The sequence below is a fragment of the Ictalurus punctatus genome, chromosome 28 (genome assembly GCF_001660625.3).
Source record: "Ictalurus punctatus breed USDA103 chromosome 28, Coco_2.0, whole genome shotgun sequence".
In the NCBI taxonomy this organism is placed as follows: Eukaryota; Metazoa; Chordata; class Actinopteri; order Siluriformes; family Ictaluridae; genus Ictalurus; species Ictalurus punctatus.
The window spans coordinates 2,847,499-2,860,513 of NC_030443.2; the positions used below are offsets into that span (position 1 = coordinate 2,847,499).

Here is a 13,015-nt window from a genome sequence, read left to right on the forward strand (position 1 = left end):
TCAACTACTTTACCAAGCATGGAGACGTACTACTCTATCAAACATAGAGATCTACTACTCTACCCAACATAGAGATCTACTACTCTACCAAACACAGAGATCCACTACTTTACCAAATATACAGGCCTACTATTCTACCGAACACAGAGATCCACTACCCTAGCAAACCCTGAGATCTGCTACTCTACCAAACATAGAGAACAACTATTCTACCAACCATGGTGATCCACTATTCTCCCAAACATGGAGATCCAACGCACTCTTAAAACACAGAGATCTACTACTCTCCCAAACATGGAGATCTGCCACTCTACCCAACATACCGATCTACTACTTTACCCAACTCAGAGATCCACTATTCTACACGACATAGAGATCCACTACTTAACCAAACATGCAGATCCACTCCTCTACAAAACATGGAGAACTACTCTACCCAACATAGCGATCTACTACTCTACCAAGCATGGAGATCCATTATTCAATCGAACATTACAATCTACTACTCTATCACTGTACCAAAGACAGCAACTCAACAGGACTAGGCAGAGAATAAATCTTGAGGTCCTTGCAACTCATCTGTGTGTTTTTTTTTTTTTTTGCTGTTGTTGATGGTTTTAGATCTATATATCACCAAGCGTATGGATAACCTGAGCCAGTCAGTCCATGCTACCATGCTAACATTTAGTCAGTCCAAAACGTACAAATATGTTACCATGCTAAACACATTAAACTGTCCTCATAAGTGCTATAAGCAGTTATAGTTGACCGTAGAGTTGACTCGTAAGATGTAATGTACGTTGGTTAACCTGATGCCTATGCAAATCGTTTGATTGTTTGTTGATGTTTCCTGAAGACTACTACTCTCCGTAGCCATTCACATCCTCTCTCTGCACCATTCTCAGTACATCAGTGCTGCATTCAGCCACACTGTGTTCATCTACTATTCTTCCTTGGAGCAGACAACTCAGCAATTACAGTTATGCGGAGTGCAATTATAGAGACAGGGCAGACACCAACACACACCCTCACACACACACACACAGTACTCACAATTCAGTGTATGGTTAGGGGAGTGAATGGTGGAGGATAAAATCTGTACAAATCTGCACAAGGTATGATACACATTCTCACTTTTCTCTCTCACTCTCATACGCATAAACACACACCCACACACACACACTTTATATATGCAGATGTATGCATTGCCCACTCACACATTTAAGCAAAACACATCCCTGGGCCTTTCACACATCATAGACACATGCGCACACACAGGATAAGAGTGGAGGTGAGAGGTGAAGGGGTCGGGTTAGATATAGCTCATTAGCGGTTAGACTGTGATGTACATATGCACCGAAATATCTCGGGATCTTTTCTGGCTGAAATTCATGCTTTGGGCAACATAAATGCACAAATATTTTTTTACGCAATGTCATTAGAGTGCTTTATTACAATTTATACCAGCTAAATAGTACTCATTTATTTATTTGTTTATTTATTTATTTATCCAGCTAGTCAGGATCGCAGTGGATCCGGAGCGTATCCTGGGAAACTGTGTGCGAGTTAGGAATATCGTACACATACGTCACCAATCCACCTTACAGGCATGTTTGTTTTTTTGTTTTTTTAGATGGGAGGAAACCGGAGAACCCCACGTGGACACAAGGAGAACATGTGAAACGCCACAGACTCCTATAACAATAACCCAAGCACAGAATCGAATCGTGGAGCTGCAACACTATCTGCCATGAAACCGCGCCGTGTCTGCCATCCCTATCGGTAAGGGTTCCAAGTAGTGCCATTTAACGGGTAAGAGCCTTTAATTATCCATTATTAAATAGGACAAACTTCAAATTATCTGCAATTATTTTCTTCTTAATATCTAATATCTGGTATTAGGGTGTTGAAATCGAGCTACATTGTCTTGGTACTTGGTACAAAAAGGGTTCTTCTTTAAGGGTGAATGGTTTCTAGCCTAGGAAAAAGGTTCTACTTGGAACCCTCCTGATAAGACGTTCTTGTAGGGTTCTACGTAGAAACGCTAAGAGAACCTTTAACCTTATGGGTCAATTAATGGCCGTCAACATGTATTTTACTCGAAATATTTCAAAACTCGCACTAAATTTCACTTCCAAAATGCTCACTAACCAAATAGTCATAGTAAAATACAGCAAAATGGATGAGTTTCGCGTATATACTGTAGTGCATTTTAGCAAATATATTGTACTATAACTCACAGTTAAAAGTTGTTGACTTGGTCTACTTCTTTGACTACTACTCTGAAAGTTTCTTTGCATGCCTGATCCTTCTCGCGATGTTCTTCCTGAACCGACAGTTTGAGCGCGTCATCTACGACATTCCTCGCGGATCGTGTGGAAGATGGCGAACCTTCCTTCTGTTAAGGAGCACTCAGTAAGGTGGGTGAGGTAGAAGTAGAAGAAGTGACTCCATCTTTGCATGAGATGCAAATCCGTGTGTGACTACAAGACGACGGTGAAAGGCGCAATGACAAACATCTGACCTTGTTCCTCGCATGTCACATTAACGCATGCTCAAGCCTTCCGTAGAGCTAATTCAAGAGATGCTAATGCATTCGATGACATCACTGGGTGGTGGCGGTTCTGATTAGCACTTTCAGTTTACTCTGTTTTGTCCTGCAACTTCATTATTATTATTAGGATCTGTTGTGGTATTTCATACGATGGCCAACAATGAAGGTAGTGGAACCCAAGTGTGCAGAGATAATGCTTGTTTGTGTAATGTTCATAGGAAGAACGTGACCAGCCAGTCAGAACCCTTCCTTATCAGTAAGTAGAACCATTTTTTTTTGTTGGGAGCATGTAACTACCGAATAAACCCCACAAGAACCATTGAAGAACCCTTTAGTGAAGAACAGTGTGTGAGTATCCATCCATCCATCTGTCCAATTTCTGTACCGATTATCCTACACAGGGTGACGGGGAGCCTGGAGCCTATTCCAGGGGACTCAGGGCACGAGGTCAGGGACACCCTGGACGGGGTACGAACCCATCACAGGGCACAAACATTCACGCAAACTTTCACACACTACGGACCATTTGGAAATGCCAGTCATCCTACAGCGCTATGTCTTTGGACTGGAGGAGGAAACCGGAGTACACGGAGGAAACCCGTGAGAACACGCAAACTCCGTGCACACGGGGCAGACGTGGGAATCATACCCTGGAGGTGCAAGGCGAAGGTGCCACGGTCCCAAAACTCCAGAATAAAAGGGTCATTCATTTCTTGTCAATACCTAGAACCTGTCAGGTGAGTAAAGATTTTGCTAACTTGTCTTGGTACTTGGTACACTCTTTAATGATTCATATGATAATTAAGGGTTCGTAGCCTCATAAAAGGAGTCTACTTTAATTTTTTCCCCAGAGGGACACAACCGGCAAACACTCCGGAGTTCAAAATTTCCTAAGAGTGAAAAATTTTGTTTGTATGGTTTAAAGGCAAGAGATCTGAAAATAAATAAATAAATCTTATGACCTCGGAGGTATGACCTGCACAAAGGCCATTTCAGTAATCTGAATGAAAATGAAACATATCGGAGTCTGCACTTCCACTGCACGGCTATTAACATAGTATTTGAATTGACGTCGGACTGAGTGCTTATGTGTGCCCCGAACAAACAGGCGCCATTTTACACACATAAACACACACATTTCCTCATTATGGCCTTTTAATGAACTTTGAACTGTTTATTTGGAGGATTTGGGGTATTTGGAATGGGGATTTCTGACTCTTCCTAAAAGCCACCAGCTGCGTGCGTGCGCGCGTGTGCGTGTGTGTGTGTGTGTGTGTGTGTATGTGTGTGTGAGAGAGAGAGAGAGAGAGAGAGACGGAGAGAGAGAAATCCCTCCCTGTCATGTGCTTTCACACTGCACCTGGCTGTCGTCGTGGCGACAGGTCTACTGTCAGTCTGGAGTGGGAAAACAGTATAGCGCAGAGTGACAGCATGCAGAGAGACAGGGAGAGAGAGAGAGAGAGAGAGAGAGAGATGAAGTGAGAAAGAAAGGACAGACAGATTGACAGAGAGAGAGAGAGAGAGAGAGAGAGAGAGAGAGAGAGAAAGTCATAGAGTGAGAGAAAGAGCAAGAGAGGGAAGAGGTTGGGAGAGAGGGGAAGAGAGAACAATACAAAGGGAAAGAGAGAGAGAGAGAGGTAGAAAGATGGCGAGAGAAAAAAGTGGAGTGAGAGAAAGAAGGAGAGAGAGACAGAAACAGAGTTGGAGAAAGAGAGAAAGATTGAAAAAGAAGTTGAGAGAGCGAGAGAGAGAGAGACAGAGACAGAGAGAGAACAACAAAAACACACAGGAATAAACTCCCACTGGAGACAAGGGACGAGTGGAGAGATGGAATGCACAGAAAGAGGGAGAGTTAGAGAGAACAGGGGAATCCATGATGGGCGAGGTGGAGAAATCCGTGTTGAGAGATACACGCTGAGAGGGCGGGGATGACAGAGGTATGAAGGAGACGTGATAACAAGAGGTCGAGAGAGAAAAAAAAGAAACAAGGATTGAGGTAGAGAGTGAGACAGTGAAAACGAGAGAGAGAGAGAGAGAGAGTGAGAGAGAGAACGATGGAGGGAGGGAGGGAGGGGTGTGTGTAGGAATGGCGGTGTGATGTGAAAACGAGTCTCTCACCCCAGCCACCGTGTGTGGTCTCCTAGCAACACTGTCTGCCTCCTGCTTCCCTCTCCATCTCGCTCTCTCTCCATCTCTCTCCATCTCTCTCTCTCCTTTGCCAAGCTGCACATTTGAACTGAAGGCTTTCAGTCACTGACTCTGTGTGTGTGTGTGTGTGTGTGTGTGTATGTGTATGTCTAAACACTTTTCTTCATACTTTAGCCCACTCACTGACACTCAACAGACGTCAGTGCTGACTTTAAAGCACACACACGCGCGCACACACACGCGCGCGCACACACACACACACGTTCATATACATAAGCCCACACAAGCTTATATATGCAATAGACAAAAGGAAATAATAAGCACACACACACACACACACACACACACACACACACACACTCTCTCTCGCTGCAAGGTTTTTATTCCTGTGAGTGCACTCAGCAAAGTGCACTGCTGCACACACCCGTTTATGCTTATAGCTGACCATATGCTGGAAGTATAATTACTTTGTGTGTGTGTGTGTGTGTGTGTGTTTGTATGGCGGGGGCATGTATTTATCGTTTAATAGGGACCAAATGTCCTCATGATGATAGGAATGATGAAATAAGGAATTATATGACGGCTTTGGACTTTGTGGGGACCTTCCGCTTGTGCTCGTGACAAAAAGCGCGGCATTTCTTTCGAAAATAAAGAGACAAAAGGATTTAATTCAGGGTACTGATGTTCAAATGGAGGTGACAGTAATATAAATGTGAGTGTGGTGTGTGTGTGTGTGTGTGTGTGTGTGCGCGCACGTGTTCAATATGCTGAAGCACCGCACTGACAGAACCGTGACAACTGCGTCACGACTGCTATAATTAATTTCTCCGATCATCATACTTGCATGCATTTTCTTTCACTTCCCGTGATGGCTTGACGATTTAGAGCGCTAAAAGGCGTGAACTCTCTCAGCCGCACTCACGAGATGACCTGTTATCAGGTAAACCCACCCAGAAACGTGTGGTGGCCTGGGAAAAAAAATACACCTTTCACATGGTCACAACCTGTGGCTCGACGCTACAGCCGGAACGACCGCATCTTCTGACCATATGGTGGTTTAAAGAATGACACGTTTACAGCGAGAAACGACTAGCCTCACTGTCGTCTTGCCATTCAGCTGATCATCGGTGGGGAAATGAAATCGCTGATTCATTCGTTCCTGCTCTTTACGGAGTGTGTACGCGCTCTACTCTGTTTTTTTTTTTCTTTTCTTTTTTCTTCCCAATATTAATAGTAGTAATCAAAATAATGACGCAGGAGCATAGCGGACATTTTGACACAAAGTATCTAATTGCAAAAAAAAATTTGGATTAGGGCCATTTCATCGTGGGATATCTAACAGCGGGATCAAATCGTGAGGAAATCACACCGATTGAAGCCAAATCAAAGTTAGAACGTAGACTAAATAAAAATGTTTTGGTGGGTTTTTAAAAAACAACAACAACAACAACAAAAAGTTCAAAGTGCTATGTAACAATCATATGTGCTTTCTGAGCATCCAGATATAGTCCTCCCACTCTTCTGGGAAGGCTTTCCAGTAGATTTTGGGGGCGTGGCCCTGGATGATTCGTGTTCATTCGGTGTTCAAGAGCGTTACTGAGCTCAGGCCACGTCGTTGACTGGGGTGCAGTCGGCGTTCCCGTTCGTCCCAAAGGTGTTCGTCAGGGCTCTGTGCGGGACGACGGATTGCAAGCCATGTCGTCATGGAGCTCGGTTTGTGCACAGTGGCACGGTTATTCTGGAACAGGTTTGGGTCCAGTGAAGGGAAATTTTAAAGCTAGAGTATATATACAAAGTGTGTGCTTGCAACTTTGTGGAACAGGTTTGAGGAAAAACCGCATGTTGGTGTGACAGTCAAGTGTCCACATACTTTTGACCATATATATTGTATAGTACTGTTTTTTTTTGTTTTTTTTTAAAATAATTTTTTGGCTTTTTTCCAGAATTCAGCCGGGGTGACATCTGCAGGGTTTTCCCCAGCCCACCGCACATAATATGTAGGTGTACGATTACTGACTGTAGCCTGACCCTTTCCATTTATGGCTGGGGTAGAGGGGGCTAAAATTGTCCATTGCAATAGACGAGCTACAGTCAGAAATTGTACACGCACATGACAAGTGACTTATATGATCAAAAGTGCCCAGTGATTTCCGATTACGAATTCTGGATTTCATTCATTCATTCATTCATTCATTCATTCATTTATTTATTTCAATCTTTAGTCCTTTTTGTTTAAATAAACCCTGCACTTGCGTCAAGCTGCTTATCCTGGATCCTGGCATGACAGCTGCACTGTAATGAAGAATGAAGCACTGCACACACACACACACACACACACACACACACACACACACACACACACACACACACATCTTTCCCTGGCCTCATAACATACCAGTACACGCGTTGTCTCCCTGAGGTACGGGTGTGTGCGCGTAAGGCTGCAGCATTGCTCGGGGAACATATGTGTATGAGTGTGTGAGCCTGATCGTGATGTATGAGCGCGTATAGGAAGGAGGGGTTTTACTGCGGATCTTGGCCTCCTCCTCAGCCATGCTAATAAACAGCTACGGACTGTGGGCACAGGGAAAAAAAGAAGAAAAAAAAGAAAAAGAGAATGATACAGATGAAGAGCGGGAGGAAAAAAAATCCAGAAAGAAGAAGAGAGAGCGGATGCGTGTAGGTGTGTGTGGGCGTCTGCAGCGTGTCCGTGTTACTCATCGGGAGCGGACGGAAGCGTCCGCTGCTTTAAAAGGTGTCGCTCTGCAAAATATTAAATGGAGATGAAGACCGACCGGAAAACGTCAGAGGGAGCACGAGCGACGCAGAGAATGCAGACAGAGGGGAGCGCGTTCGAGCAAATAGTGACGGGTGTGTGTGGTGTGTGAGCACGCGGCGTGTCAGTGTGTGAATGAACGGGAAGATATCCAGTGTCAGATCACATGACTTTCATGCACAAGCACAATTTAACTATTGACTTATTTACACATACTCAAAGCGTATAGGTGTCTTTTTTTAGTATTTGACTGGTACTTGTTTTTTTTTTCTTTCTATTACACGTTTCATCCTGTGCACCGTATCGTATCATATCGTAAAACAGCCAGGGAATTCAAGCGGACGCCACCTGCCTGCCTGCCTGCATATGTGGAAGTGCCCTTACACAAGTGTGGATTTGCCTCGGTTGCACCCAGCCGCCTGCGCCTCTGTTTCGACCCCAGCCGTGGATTCAGACCATTATTCTTGGTTATGTCCTAATAAAGAGACTCAGCACTGGCCGGCTGCATTATCGCTCCTGTGTGTTGCGTGTAATGGCCACCGAGGACACTGATGCAGCTGAAATTTTTTGTCTTTTTGGCACTTTCAAATTCACTAGCGCTGAGAACCTTAGTATTATAGCCATTAAATTAAAATGAAGAAAATGTCCTGTTTGGCTTCGTTTATAAAGCTGATTGTAAAATAAATTCTTTTTAGGAGTACAGATGCGGCCGCTATAGATATGACCGCTGTATTCTATGTTCGATTCTGATTCTGATTCGATTCGATTCTGATTCGTTCCAGTTCGATTGGATTCTGATTCGATTCGATTCTGGGGGTTTCTCTATTCTATTCTATTCTATTCTGTTAAAACTCTATTCTGTTCTTTTCTATTCTGATAAAACTATTCTAGTCTACTCGGACAAAACTCTATTCTATTCTATTCTTTTCTATTTTGATAAATAAATCTCTATTCTATTCTTATAATGCTATATTCTATTCTATTCTATTCTGATAACACTATTCTGATCAAATTTTGTTCTACCCAACTCTGCTCTATTATGTTCGTTCCATTCTTCCACATTCTATTCTATTATGACGAAACTCTATTCTAACGCATTAAAGTCCGATTCAACTCTGTTCTTTTCTATAAGTCTGTTCGAATCTATTCTATTACAACAACACTATTATATTATATTGTACGACGATAGGGATGCAATACTGTTCTATTCTGGTTGGTTTCAGAAAACTTTCCTTCTTCCTGTAAGACGTTTCGATATGAGAGCGATCATGACGATCGCACGGACCTGGAGCATTCCAGCAACATGCTACGTGTGCTTTAGCTACTTTCCCCTATAAAGAGTTGGCACCATTGTTCAGCGCGGTCAGTTACAGTACGCCTCGCGTGCCAGTGGAAATCATGACAAAACGAAAGGTTACGGATTTTGCCGTGCCATAACATACTGTCTGGTGGAAAGGCGCTAATATATACACACTATGGGTCCAGTTACACCACACTCCACTAATTAGTAGCAGTGTGGTGTGTGTGTGTGTGTGAGAGAGGGCGTGTGCGCTTGGAATAGGCCTACTGCATACATCAATGCAGCACACACACACACACACTGTATATATAGGATACTGCAGCTCACTGGCAGGTAGAGATGATCTCCGACCTCAAACCCACTTCTCCCAGGTACAGTAACAACGGCTGTAGCTTCACCGTGGATTATCCACTTTGTGTCTGCTTCTACAAGCTGACAAACACATAAAGCCCTCCACCTGTCCTCCATCCTTATCTCCTTCTCCTCCTTTCAGTGTCTCACTCTCTCTGTCCCTGCATGCACAGATGCACAGAAGCACTCACTGACCTTTCTTTTCCTTTCACACCCCCCCTCTTCCCATTCTGTCCTTGGCCATTATTCACAGGACTCAGCAGTAAGCAAGGCGACTCGCTGCATGGCATGCACATGCAGCAACACGCATTAAGAACCGTACACGTGTGCGTGCACACACACACACACACACACACACACACACCCCACATGCACACATGATGAACCATGTAAACACAAAAACTGATAAATACACACATGCAGATCCATATGTTTATAAGTTTACGCACACACACACACACACACACTCACGTGCATGCACAAAATATACACACTCACAAAAGCAAATGCGCATAATCAATAAATTGTATTTAATTGTGTGATCATGCAGAATATTTCGTCTGTGATCATTAGCTTGTGTCCGTGTGTAGAATCACCCTATAATTCCATGTTCAGTGTTTTTGAATTCTGATTAAAATGTGTGTGTGTGTGTGTGTGTGTGTACATGAATGCACTACACCCAATGGGAAGCCTTGTCTTCACACACAGCTGCAAATTTTCCTCAGACGGGGCATCCGCACCCTGACGGCATCCCCTTTTGATTAAGCATGCATTAGTGAGAGAGGGAGAGAGAGGAAGAGAGAGAGAGAGAGAGTGTGTGTGTGTGTGTGTGTGTGGGTGGTTGGGTGGGTGAGACCGAGAGAGTATGTGACTAAGAATCACCACACGCAAACACTTCTAAACACTCAGGAAGACACACTCTGAAGTACTACACTCTTCCGTTGGATTTAGCGTATGGACACGGATTGATGGTTTGATTATTACTTCCTTCCTTGTGAAAGAGTGAACGTGTGTGTGTGTGTGTGTGTGAACAAGTGCAGAGTTCGTCTAAGGACAAGTGCACGTATGGATGACAGTGGGGAAAGATAAATCAAAGAGCTCGAGGCAAGGAAGAGGTGTGGCCTATTTATCAATCCCCAGCCACCCCCCCTCTCCCCCACCACACACACACACACACACACAAATGTTCATTAACACACTAGAATCTCCAGCTTCTTCATTATCCACTCTAAACACTAACGCTATGTCCTATTTTCCACTTGGGAAGTCTTTCCGTTCAGGTGCAGATCTAACATTAATCAGTTAGCTAGCCTGAGCCACTTCCTTCTCTTTTAGATTTATAGACCAGTGTCAATGACCTAATTGGTATTTATTAAAAGTAACTATTTAGAGAAATAAAGATTTACCCATAACCCTCTCTACTATTCTGAGTAGGCTTTCCACTAGATTTTGGGGGTGTGCTAGTGGGGATTTGTGCTCATTCAACCACAAGAGCGTTGGTGAGTCTAGGAACTGAGACCTGGGGTGTAGTCGGCGTTCCAGTTCATCCTCAGTGCATGCTCAGTGGGGTTGATGTCAGGGCTCTGTGCTGGAAAGTCGAGCTCTTCCTTTCCAACCTTGGAAAACCACGTCGTCACGGAGCTCGCTTTGTGTGGACAGGTGCACAGTCATGCTGGAACAGGTTCTGGGCCGCTTAGTTCCAGTGACAGGAAGCTGTAACGCTACAGCATACATAGACATTCCATATAATCGTGTGCTTCAGTTTGGAGAAGACCCACATATGGGTGTGATGATCCGGTGTCCACATACTTTTGGCCATCTATAGCGTAGCTACACTCAGATCTCTGATGTGAACGAATTATACTTACCGGCTTACACACGGATAAACATCATGTTGCCGTTTCAATCACAAGCTACAAGCTGGTTCCTCTCAAGGTTTTCTTCCTCGTATCATCTTAGGGAGTTTTTCCTCACCCCCGTCGCCACCGGCTCGCTCCACAGGGATAAATTCACACACTTAAAATCCGTATCCTGTGTTTATATATTTCTGTAAAGCTGCTTTGAGACGATGTCCGTCGTTAAAAGCGCTACACAAATCCAGTTGAATTGAATAATATATGGAACACATACACTACACATATATACACAACACATATACTACATTAGCTTTACATGAACTTAGCGTCATACTGTATTTCCACAGTAACATGCCTTTTTGTGTCACGGAGGTAAAATGATACACTACACGATACTACGTGCTTTATCCTAACACAAGCACAAGCGCAACACGACCTGACAGCACTTTTGCTGCGCTTTTAGCACATCATGCGCTATTCAAAAATCTACCCACAGATTTAATATTTCATGTCTTTTTCTGTTGCTCTCTATCATTTATGTTTGGTTACAGCTCTCTCTCTCTCTCTGAAACTTTCATGTTTTTCTAGCATGCTACAAGCCTGCCCTCAAGCAGAAAACATGCTGTACCTGCTGCCTCTATCAGCTATATATATATCAGGATTTGTACAGTGGGGTTCAAACATTGGCGTCCAAGTACAAGCTAACTATATACCATAATCCCCCATGCTAACAATGCCATCCTGTATTCATTATTTGGCTAAATCTAGGTTAGCAAATTAGCTATTATCATGACAGTGTGGTATTGTTGTTGGAATATTAGCTGGACTACTAGCTAGCTAGTAACGGTGTTTCTTGCTGGATTTGATCAACGGATTCATTCAAGCTAGCTGTGTACTAGTCGTAGCGTAAGTTGTTTGCCTAGAAGAGGCATTTCGCTCACTGGCTGACCGACTAGCTAGCTGACAGACTGTGTCCCGCTGTTAAAACCACACATGCATGAGGAGTCCGACTAGCCGCATTTCAAATCTCGCTAGCCTTAGCTAGCAAGCAGTGAGCGATACCAGGGACATTCTGTGAGGTACGCGCGTCTGCTGACACGGCAAATGCAGAACTAGCGAAAACACACCGAGTTTTTTTTAACAGCAAGATATAGTCCCTGGATCTAAAACAGCCAAATGATCAATGCGTTTAAATAGAGTTATTAAATATATATATTTTTTTAAGCAGCTAGCAGTGAAAAACAAGCTAATCGCGCACGTTTGCTGATGGGGCTGACGGAAAGTTCTGCACAAATTCATCGAATACACTAGCGATATGAATTATACTGTATGTAGCCTACTCTTGAATTTGAAACTAAGTACTTTGGATTATGTTTGGATAAATGACGAAATAAAATGTTCACCATTAGCACCACTGGGGGATTTCTCCATGACTGACTGCATCTGTGCTGTGGGAATTGTACTGCTGCACTACATTACGTAGTTCTCAGATCAGCTTTGTTTACAATATTAAATGAATGTGACTCCGTCCACTGCGTGTGCTCCCTCTCTCTCTCTCTCCCCCTCTCGCTCTCCTACTCTCTCTTCCCTTCTCCCCCGCTCCCTCTCTCTCTTCCCCTCTCTTGCCCCCCCCCCCCTGTCTGGCTCATTTTCTATTTATCTCTCCTTTGCTCTTGTTCCACTAATCACGCACCATCTCTCCCTTTCAGCCTTCTTTTCCTTTCTCTCTGGGTGTTTGGAGGGGAAAAACATGCATACATGACAAAATTCAATCATTTAATTTGGGTTTCCAGAAAAATACACAGTGTACTCCAAAGCTGAGCCTTTAAAGATGAGCTTTTGTCAATGTCTAATCAGCATCACCCCCCGCCCCCTACACACACTCTCTCTCATTCACTTGCTCTCTAAATTTGAAAAATGTTTTAATTACAGTGTTCTTTGTGGAAATGAGGAGAAATACTAATGCTAAAACTTGAGTTGTCATCATACATAAACGTCTGTCTTTGGACTGGGGAGGAAACCGGAGTACA

At 43.7% G+C, this 13,015-nt stretch overlaps 1 protein-coding gene and 1 long non-coding RNA gene across 3 annotated transcripts in view; one reads left to right on the forward strand and one right to left on the reverse strand.

The window, feature by feature from the left end:
• The window catches only part of LOC108259934 (neuronal tyrosine-phosphorylated phosphoinositide-3-kinase adapter 1), a 40,140-nt gene that overhangs the window by 22,679 nt on the left and 4,446 nt on the right, over positions 1–13,015 (reverse strand). The window lies entirely within an intron of this gene.
• LOC124626472 (uncharacterized) lies at positions 4,963–8,125 on the forward strand. Its single transcript, XR_006981334.2, has 2 exons — positions 4,963–7,573; positions 7,803–8,125. It is a non-coding gene; the product is annotated as an uncharacterized LOC124626472 (long non-coding RNA).